The sequence below is a fragment of the Nomascus leucogenys genome, chromosome X (assembly GCF_006542625.1).
Source record: "Nomascus leucogenys isolate Asia chromosome X, Asia_NLE_v1, whole genome shotgun sequence".
In the NCBI taxonomy this organism is placed as follows: domain Eukaryota; kingdom Metazoa; phylum Chordata; class Mammalia; order Primates; family Hylobatidae; genus Nomascus; species Nomascus leucogenys.
In genome coordinates, this window is record NC_044406.1 from 117,482,882 (window position 1) to 117,491,860 (window position 8,979).

Below are 8,979 nucleotides of genomic sequence, written 5' to 3' on the forward strand. Positions count from 1 at the left end.
ATGGAGGCTCTTGTGGGCATCTGTCTCTTCTTCCTGTCCCTTGGAGCAAGAATCAGCAGGCTTTCTCGTACTAGCATCTTGCTACGGGTCTTTGGGTCTCTGGTAGCACCAGTACCGCGCACAAACAACAGGTTTATTCCCAGGGAAGTTTACGGGATTTCCTATTAGAACCTTCACACTCCAGGTTCTATACCAAGACACCGCCAAAGTCCCGGTGTCCTTTAAGGCCTTAGACGAGAAGGCTAGGACTCCCAGCATGGAGCAAGCCTTTTCCACCTCCCCACAGAGAACTTCCCCAACGAGTAGTCCTCAGAACACCTTAATGGCGTAGGGATTTGTTAAACAACATCCTCGTGATGGCAGTAGTGCTTCAGATATGGGAAGAAGCCCTGTTACAGAGCCCTCTTTTCCCGCCCCTCCTGTCTGAAAAAACGCCACCTATAGACAAAGGCCTTACAGAATGGGTGCCTTACATTTAGCCCAGTTTGCAGCCAGCTGGTCTTACAGCTGAGCTTTTTCTTTTGGTTTCCAGTTCAAATCAAACCAAGGCCTAAACCACCCGCCCTCATCAGGAATCTTGATCTGTATTAAAAGTGGATTACTGTGTACACTGTGATTTGGATCACACCAAGTGTGTATTTTTTTTTTTGAGACGGAGTCTCCGCTCTTTCGCCCAGGCTGGAGTGCAGTGGTACATCTCTGCTCACTGCAAGCTCCGCCTCCCGGGTTCAAGCCATTCTCCTGCCTCAGCCTCCCGAGTAGCTGGGACTACAGGAGCCCGCCACCATGCCCGGCTAATTTTTTGTATTTTTTAGTAGAGACGGCGTTTCACCGTGTTAGCCAGGAAGGTCTCGATCTCTTGACCTTGTGATCTGCCCGCCTTGGTCTCCCAGAGTGCTGGGATTACAGGCGTGAGCCACCGCGCCCACCCACCCCAAGTGTGTATTTTAACAAACATTTGAGGAGCGTGATTTTATTAGAATGTCACCAGTACTAACTCTTTTTTTGTTGTTTTTGTTTTTGAGACAGAGTCTCACTCTGTCGCCCAGGCTGGCGTGCAGTGGTGGGATCTCGGCTCACTGCAAGGTCTGCATCCCGGGTTCAAGGGATTCTCCTGCCTCAGCCTCCTGAGCAGCTGGGATTACAGGCGTGCGCCACCATGCCCATGGAGTTTCACCATGTTGGTCAGGCTGGTCTCGAACTCCCGACATCGTGATCCGCCCACCTCAGCTTCCCAAAGTGCTGGGATTACAGGTGTGAGCCACCTCACCCGGCCCAGTACTAAGTCCTATATCTCAACATTTCACGCTTTCAATATAAATAAAGGTAAATCTTAACATAGGGCCTCAGGAATATTACTTTAGTAAAGTAGACACTATCAGTTTTTTGTGGAATTTTTACAGATACATCACTACATATTTCTTAAAAAAAGGCCATGAAGAGACAAAGACACCAGAAACTGTGGCTCCCCAACATTTTGCTCAATTTGTGTAAACATATTCCACTCAGCAATTTGCTTTTAGTTTCCATTGGATATTAAACCGAGGTGTAATCCACTCACCCTCATCAAGCATCTCCTCCTTTTAATAACTTAGTTTCTGCACAACCAAGTCTTCCCATTTCTACTCTTACTCACTCAGCATCACATCTACAGTGTTTTATTATGATATCAAGTAGTCTTGTAGTATTCCGGAAAGACCTTAGATTTCCATGCCTAAGGAGAGAAGAAAAAAAAAGCTTACCCCTAAGGTCTTGGAGAAGAGCAAATCTAGGCACCAGGCCACGTGTTTCTTGTCCTGACTCCCTCCCCAGGTTCCCTGGGAGTTTTACTCCATATTCTGACCTAGTCATTAGGCCTTATATGTTGAGGGTGGGGCGGCTATTTAGTGGGGCTCTAACATAAGGGCTCAGATAGCTCTCAATCCTGACAAGACACACACAACCCTACTTGAATGGACACAAATACAGGAATGACTATAAGTCCTAATCAGATGGATCACAGGATTTTGTCTCATAGTTTCATCATTTGACATTGGAACAGAAATATTTTCCAGTGTCATTACAAGGCTATGACTTACAACTGTGTCCTATGACTTTGTTGTGTATGTGTCTTACTGTTTTTCAGTTAGGAATCAGTCCTATATTTTCTTACTAGTAACAAAGATATGGAATTTGCAAAGTGAAAAGTAACCAACTGCTGATGAAGAGAAATGTGACATCATAAAACTGTGTATTAAACACTGATAACCGTTTCCATATTTACTCATATTTTTTCTTTTTTTTTCTTTCTTTTTTGAGACAGAGTCTCGCTCTGTTGCCTAGGTTGGAGTGCATTGGCGCTATCTTGGCTCACTGCAAGCCCCACCTCCCGAGTTCACGCCATTCTCCTGCCTCAGCCTCCCAAGTACCTGGGACTAAGGCGCCTGCCACAACGCCCGGCTAATTTTTTGTGTTTTTAGTAGAGATGGGGTTTCACCATGTTGGCCAGGATGGTCTCCATCTCCTGACCTCATGATCTGCCCACCTCGGCCTCCCAAAGTGCTGGGATTACAGGCGTGAGCCACTGTGCCTGGCCTACTCCTATTTTTTCAATACACAGATAAAGTTCTATATATACAGTCAAACACCACAATAAATTTACATTTTACTAGAATTTATCCATACATAATGATGTGTAAAATTTTCATATCTGATTCTTGAGTTCTTGATATTCTCATAAAAATTTGCAATATCTGAATTTTTTACAATAAAATATTTGCAAAGAACTTCTTGTTTGGACTATTCATCAAAACATAAGTTCTGAACTTGCACTTTTAAATTTAATATATATATTTATACATACATAAACATACATCCATGTTTATATACAATATAAACATGTATTTTACATACTTATACCTATGAAAATAAGGATTTTTAATTCTTCTTCAAATTTTATTGCTAATTCTTACCTTAAAATTTTATCTCTAAAATCTCAAAAGAAGGATAAAAAAATTTAATAAATGATAGTTGAAATAGGCATCTCTTACTTTCAGTCACCTAGATGTGTAACCTAAGAAAACTGTAAGATGGATGCATTCACACAACTTACATGCAGCTAGAATGCTTCATTAGTGTCTCTGTTTAAAGATGCATTAAAAATGTGAATTTGCTCACCAAAAATGCCATCTTCAAACATGTACTCAGTATAACATCTACCATGATTAAAAATTTATAGCATTGGCTGGGCACGGTGGCTCACAACTGTAATTGCAGCACTTTGGGAGGCCAAGGCAGGTAGACAGCTTGAGCCCAGGAGTTCAATACCAGCCCTGGCAATGTAGGTAGACCCTGTGTCTACAAAAATACAAGATATAGCTGGGCATGGTGGGGTACAACAGAAGCCCCAGGTACGTATAGGAGGCAGAGGTGGCAAGATCACCTGATCCCAGGGAGATTGATGCTGCATTGATCCATGATCATCATGCCACTGCACTCCAGCCTAGGCAACAGTGAGACAGTCTCATATACATATGTAGCATTTAAAATTTTGTAATATATCTCCAGACAGATATAAATACACACACACTTGACACAGTTTAAATATAATTGGATGCATAATGTTTGAAATTTGTACAAAATCTGTAGCATTGTCTTATACTCCTTGAATATATCTACATCCATATATACTTTCGAGTGCTTTAATTTTTTTATATTTTACTCTACAAGAACTTTAAGAAATTATAAAGCAGAAAACGTGGTGGGTCAAACAGTGAGAAGAAATAATCACTTTTCCCTATGCACATATAATATGGACTTTTTAAAACTAATGTTCAATTTCCTCTGTAGTATAACAGGTTTTTTACTTTTTATTTTAGACATGGGTTTTCGTTGCCGGGCCGGGTAGCTCACGCCTGTAATCCCAGCACTTTGGGAGGCTGAGGCGGGCGGATCACAAGGTAAGGAGATCGAGACCATCCTGGCTAAAATGGTGAAACCTGTCTCTACTAAAAATACAAAAAATTAGCCGGGTGTGGTGGCACGCGCTTGTAGTCCCCCCTACTTGGGAGGCTGAGGCAGGAGAATTGCTTGAACCCAGGAGGCGGAGGTTGCAGTGAGCCAAGATAGCGCCACTGCACTCCAGCCTGGGCGACAGAGTGGGATTCTGTCTCAAAAAAAAAAAAAAAAACAAGATATGCGTTTTCGCTATGTTGACCAGGCTGACCTCGAACTCCTGACCTCAAGCCATCGTCCCATATTGGACTCCCAAAGTGCTAGGATTATAGGCATGAGGTGTCATGCCTGGCCACCCAGTAGTATAACTGTTATAAACAAGTTTTCTTCACTGATAATTTGAGCACTTTTCTAATATAATTAATTATCCATGGAAATAATGATAGGTTTAAAAGTATTGTCACTTTTTAGAACTGAGTTTGTGAAATTCATATAACATAAAATTAGTCATTAAAATGTGTGAAATTGAGTGTCATTTAGTGCATTCAAGATGCCGTGCAAGCATTACCACTACATAGTGGCAAATCATTTTCATTACCACAAAACAAAACCCCGGACCCATTAAGCAATCATTCCGCATTGGGCTCTCTCTCTGCCCAGTTCCTAACAAACACTCATCTGCTTTCCCTCACTACTGATCATAACAAGTGGCCTTTTTCGGCCGGGCGCGGTGGCTCACGCTTGTAATCCCAGCACTTTGGGAGGCCAAGGCGGGCGGATCACGAGGTCAGGAGATCGAGACCACGATGAACCCCGTCTCTACTAAAAATACAAAAAATTAGTCGGGCGTGGTGGCGGCCGCCTGTAGTCCCAGCTACTCGGAGAGGCTGAGCAGGAGAATGGCGTAAACCCGGGAGGCAGAGCTTGCAGTGAGCCGAGATTGTGCCACTGCACTCCAGCCTGGGCGACAGAGCGAGACTCCGTCTCAAAAAAAAAAAAAAAAAAGTGGCCGTTTTCAACTTCCTTCTTTCACTTAGCATGTTTCAAATGTCATGTATTGGTTATCTATCTCTTTGATATCCATCTTTGTTGTTGTACCTGCATCCACACAATTTATCACCTTAAGGAGAAAATTTTATGCCATGAAACTTGCTGGACCTGTAACTGTGTGAAGTAAATCATACCCAGACAGACTCAGTGAGGAGTGTATTTAATTTCTGAAAGAACAAGATTCCTGATGAACGTGGGTGGTTTAGGCCTCATCTTGTTTTCAAACGGAGTAAAAAAAGGAAAAATTGAACAGTAAGACCAGGTTGCGCCAAACTGGACGAATCTCCAGGAAGCCAAGTTAGATAGTGCCTTTGTCTCTGGGTGGCGTTTTTTCAGCGAGGAAGGGCGGGAGAAAAGGGCTCCAAGATAGGGCTTTCTTGAAAATATGGAGTACTACTGCCACCGTGAGGAAATCGTTTAAAGACGCAATACGCCATTATAGCTTCTTTCCGGGAAGCCTGGCTGTGGGGGAAGGTCTGATCTGTGCGGAGGTGGAAGAGGTTTGGGCTCCAGGCTAGGTCTTCTTGGCTTCTCCTGGAACTCCTGAAGAGAAACCTGGACATTGGCGATATCTTGGTGTAGAACCTGGAGAGTCAGGGGCTTGGAATGAAGCAGCAGCTGCCTGGCGGTCCTGGCACAGGAAGTCGTGGGGCGGGGTCTCTGTTCCTAGTGTGGGCAGGACTGCAGGAACCCACTCAAACACAAATGGAGGCTCTTGGGGGCATCTGTCTCATGTAATTGCCCCTTGGAACAAGAGTCAGCAGGCTTTCACGTGCTGGCATCTTGCTATGGGTCTTTGGGTCTCTGGTAGCATAAGTACTGCGCAAAATCAACAAAGGTATTCCAAGGGAAGTTTACAGGATTTGCTATTAGAACCTTCACTCTCCAGGTTCTATACCAAAATATCGCCAATGTCCATGTCTCTTTTAAGGCCTCAGACAAGAAGGCAAGGACTCCCAGCCTGGAGCCCAAGCCTCTTCCACTTCCCCCACAGACCAGTCCTTCCCCAACAGGTAGTCCTCAGAGAACGCTGTAATAATGGCATAGGGATTCACTAAACGACTTCCTCGCGATGGCAGTAGTGCTCCAGATATGCCAAGTAGCCCTGTCTTTGAGCCCAAGTCTTCCGCCCTTCCTGTCTGAAAAAACGCCACCCATAGACAAAGCATCACCAAATATGGATGCCTTCTATTTTGCCCAGTTTGGAGTCATCTGGTCTTACTGCTGCACTTTTTCTTTTTGTTTTGCACTTGAAATCAAACCAAGGCCTAAACCACCTGCCTCCATCAGGAATCTTGATCTTTCAAAAATGAAATCGCCTCCTGACCTAGTCTGTGTGGGTTTGATTTAATTCAGAGTTACAGGACCAGTAATTTCCGTGGCATCAAACTGTCTCTTTCAGGGGATAAATTCGGTGGATGGACACACAAAAAGAAAAGGGCTGAAAGCTTGGAAAAGATCTTTCCAGTAAACAATTAAAAAATCCCAGGGGGAAGGGTGCGGTGGCTCACGCCTGTAATTCCAGCACTTTAGGAGGCCAAGGCGGGCAGATTGACTGAGGTCAGGAGTTGGAGATCAGCCTGGCCTACGTGGTGAAACTCGTGGTTTCTACTAAAAATGCAAAAATTAGCCGGGGGTGGTGGCGGGCGTCTGTAATCTCAGCTACTCAGGAGTCTCAGGTAGGAGAATTGTTTGAACCCAGGAGACGGAGGTTGCAGTGAGCCGAGATTGTGTCACTGCGCTCCAGCCTGGGCGACAGAGCAAGACTCGGTCTCAAAAAAAAAAAAAAAAAAAATCCCAGGGATCTTGGACCTGGCTCCCTGATCAGACATCCAGGGAGTTCTTCGTATTTTAAGAGCCTTCTGTAGCTCATTGTAGGCAACAATTTCGCATGAGCCAGTAGAGGAGAAACCAGGTTACACTCATTACCACATGCCATATATACTCCAAATGACATGATACTCATAGTACATATGTTTAATTCCTGTCAAGGTGGCTCAGAGTTTCATCTCATGGTCTCATCATTTAACATCAAAACACAGCATGTCACCATGCCATTACATATTCTTCAAATATTTCCAGAGAATTTATGGGGTGTGTGTGTTCGTGTTTGTGTTTGTATGTGTCTCTGAGAGTTTTATAATTTGTCTTTTAGGTATAAGGATTACAGTACTCTCCAAATAGTAAATTGAAACATAATGCTTGACAAAGATTAAGAAAAATCCATGTATTAATAATGAAGAAAACTGCTACCATACAACTTGTCAAGGCAACTCATGAACTTTTGGATTATTTCCATGCATATCTTTCAATATGTACATACACTGTTAATTTCATGCAAAAAATAAATGTGTTAAAAGTGGATTACTGTGCACACTGTGGTGTGGATAAGACCAAGTGTGTATTTTACCGAATCTTTCAGATGTGTGAATTCATTTGAATGTCAACTGTACTGTTTATATGTCAACATGTCACACCTTCAATATAAATAAAGGTAAATCTTAAAATAGGGCCTCAAGAATATTGCCTTAGAAAAGTAGACACTATCACCGGGCGTGGTGGCTCACGCCTGTAATCCCAGCACTTTGGGAGGCCAAGGCGGGCGGATCAAGAGGTCAGGAGATCAAGACCATCCCGGCTAACATGGTGAAACCCTGTCTGTACTAAAAATACAAAAAAAAAAAAAAAAAAATTAGCTGGGCGTGGTGGCGGGTGCCTGTAGTCCCAGCTACTCGGGAGGGTGAGGCAGGAGAATAGCGTGAACCCGGGAGAGAGCTTACAGTGAGCCGAGATTGCGCCACTGCACTCCAGCCTGGGTGACAGAGCGAGACACTGTCTCAAAAAAAAAAAAAAAAGAAAAGAAAAGTAGACACTATCAGCTTTTTGTTTGAATGTTTACAGATATATCCCTACATGTTTCAATAAAAAGGCCATGAAGAGACAAAGACACCAGAAACTACGACTACCTAACATTTTGCTCAATTTGTGTAAACATATTCCACTCTTAGCCATTTGCTTTTGGTTTCCATTGGATATTAAACTGAGAGGTTATCCACTCACCCTCATAAAGTATCTCCTCTCTTTAAGAACTCAGTTTCTGCACAACCAAGTCTTCCCATTTCTACTCTTTTTCACTCAGCATCGTATCTGCAGTGTTTTATTATGATGTCAAATAGTCTTCTCGTAATGGGAACAGACCTTAGTGATCCACGCCTAAGGAGAGAAGAGAAAAAAAGCTTGCCCTTAAGGTCTTGCAGAAGAGCAAATCTAGGCACCAGGCCATGTGGTTCTTGTCCTGACTCCCTACCCAGGTTCCCTGGCAGTTCTACTCCATATCTGACCTAAGCAGTAGGCCTTACATGTTGAGGGGGAGGCCGATATGTAGTGGAGCTCTAGCATAAGGGTACAGATAGCTCTCCAGCCTGACAAGACCCATACGGCCCTATTTGAATGGACACAAATACACAAATAACTATAAATGCTAATCAGATGGATCACAGGATTTTGTCTCAGTTTCATTATTTAACATTGGAACAGAAATATTTTCCAGTGTCTTTAAAAGGCTGTGACTTACGACTGTGTCCTGTGACTTTGTTTTGTATGTGTCTTATTGTTTTTCAGTTAGGAATCAGTCCTATATTTTCTCATTATTAACAAAGCCATGGAACTTGCAAAGAAGATAAAAATAATCATGTGCTGATCAAGAGAAAATCAATGCCATAAAATTGTGTATTAAACACTGATAAACAGTTCCATATTATGGGCCGGACGTGGTGGCTCACACCTGTAATCCCAGCACTTTGGGAGGCCGAGACGGGCAGAACAAGAGGTCAGGAGTTTGAGACCAGCCTGGCCAGCATGGCGAAACCCCATCTCTACTAAAAATACAAAAAATTAGCCGGGCATGGTGGTGCATGCCCGTAGTCCCAACTACTCAGAAGGCTGAGGCAGGAGAATTGCTTGAACCCAGCAGGCGGAGGTTGTAGTGAGCCGAGA

At 43.4% G+C, this 8,979-nt stretch overlaps 1 long non-coding RNA gene across 1 annotated transcript in view; it reads right to left on the reverse strand.

The window, feature by feature from the left end:
* The window catches only part of LOC115833333, a 42,513-nt gene extending 34,316 nt beyond the window's left edge, over nucleotides 1-8,197 (reverse strand). The window contains exon 1 of the long non-coding RNA XR_004028782.1: nucleotides 8,044-8,197. This is a non-coding gene — a long non-coding RNA (uncharacterized LOC115833333). The remainder of the gene's footprint in view (nucleotides 1-8,043) is intronic.
* Nucleotides 8,198-8,979: the final 782 nt, after the last annotated feature.